Here is a 1,827-nt window from a genome sequence, read left to right as displayed (position 1 = left end):
TTCTAACCATCACAAATCACAGAAAGAAATCAATCCCGTTCTCAACTATTCCACGGCACCCTGCGTATTTGTCGGAAGCTGCTGGGTGGTATTGGCAAGAAATGCCCCCGTTTAATGTGTAGTGATTCTTTCGGTGGCATTTTGCCTCCTCCTGTTGTCTCGCCTCTCTTATTAACATGCACTTAAATTCCCTTTGTTCTCTCAAGTGCTCATTAAAGAATTCAGTGCCTTCTGATGTCTATAGTTTTACATAATTAGAACCCAAGAGGGTTCCACATGTGCACTAAAGTTCTCCATTTGTTTTACTCTGCATTAGAGGAGCAATTTGTTTAATTTCTCTGGAGTTTAACCTTGCTGACTGTGATGGAAAAGCACCTGCAAATCTTGCATTCAGTCAGATCACCGGTGAGAAAACGCTGCTTGTGAGTGCTGTCTTCCTTCTGTGATATTATCCACACCCTTAGCACTCATTTACATATTCATCAGCATATGATATATATTTTATTATAGATGTGTAATGCCATATCCTTAAAGGCATTAAAGAACAAGTTGCTGATCTTTGTATATACATAGCTATTTTATAACTGTGATTCATGCACATTTGTTATTGTTAAATCAAAAATACATTTATTTTATAACATGCTGTCATTGTATCTATGTGGTATAATATGGTGAATTTAATTTGACCATAACAAACAGGCAAACCTTGTTCTGACCAAATTGACAGATAACTATTTATTCATTTTTTCAAGTATGAAATCTTTTGGTGTTGATTGCATAATTAAAACTGGAAGCTGTTAACATTTTTGTTTCTCATGGTCACACTTGGTAATTTTTGAAAAACCAAAGGTTAGGACCATTGTGAAGTGCTGCTGGAAATGTGCAGCACACTGAAAACACTAAAAGTTTGTATTGAGCTAACATCATTATTTAGTATTCTCAAACATGTTCAGTGTGAGGATCCTCTAGATACAAAGAGCTCATCTATAGCTGGATTTGACATGGATGATCTTTCTTTTCTTACTTTTTTCATCTTTTGCTGTTATTCTGTAATTTTAATAAATAAATAGAAACATACCCAGGTAGCTACAATAGAAGACAATAGAACAACCACAGTTCAGTGCAGTGGTCATTAGTGAGTAACTACCAACTAATTTAATGTATATTTTTCTAATAGCAGTAGAATCTGTGAGGCAAGTGTCGGGAGGTTGGGGTCACGGTGGTGCTGGGATCACTCTACAGAGAAAGTTTGAGACTTCAAAAGTTAAATTGACATGATTTATAAAAAATCAGTGTCTTGTTATAAGCACAATACTTTCAAACCAACTGGTGCTGTTCAAGAAACATTTACCAGACAGAGGCGAGGGATTCCCTTCCATTGTTTTAATTTCAGATCACTGAGACTCAGCAGGTAGACGGGAGCAGTGGTTTCGATCCCTGGCTCCTCCAGTCTGCATGTCAAGGTGCCCTCAGGCAAGATACATGTTGCCTGAGTGTGACAGGTGTGTTAGACACTTAGACACACAATAAAAAGTCCTATATGAATGCGTGTATGATTAGATGAATGAAACTTGCAGTAAAAAGTGCTTTGAGTGTTTAGTTAGAACAGAAAAGCACTATGCAAGCACCAATCAGTTTATCTAAGCTAAACTGTGGCACTAACTGACTCCAGGTAGATAGTTCACATGAAGACAGATGAGCTATAGAAGCCTTTGTTTATTCATTAGTAAACAACAAAATATACAATTGTTTCTTAAACTTAAAATCATTTCTGTGGCTCGATTTTTCATCACTACAAGAAAAAAGGTCCACTTCTCATGTGAGCAA

Source organism: Oreochromis niloticus, linkage group LG9 (genome assembly GCF_001858045.2).
Source record: "Oreochromis niloticus isolate F11D_XX linkage group LG9, O_niloticus_UMD_NMBU, whole genome shotgun sequence".
In the NCBI taxonomy this organism is placed as follows: Eukaryota; Metazoa; Chordata; class Actinopteri; order Cichliformes; family Cichlidae; genus Oreochromis; species Oreochromis niloticus.
This window is presented reverse-complemented; position numbering follows the sequence as displayed.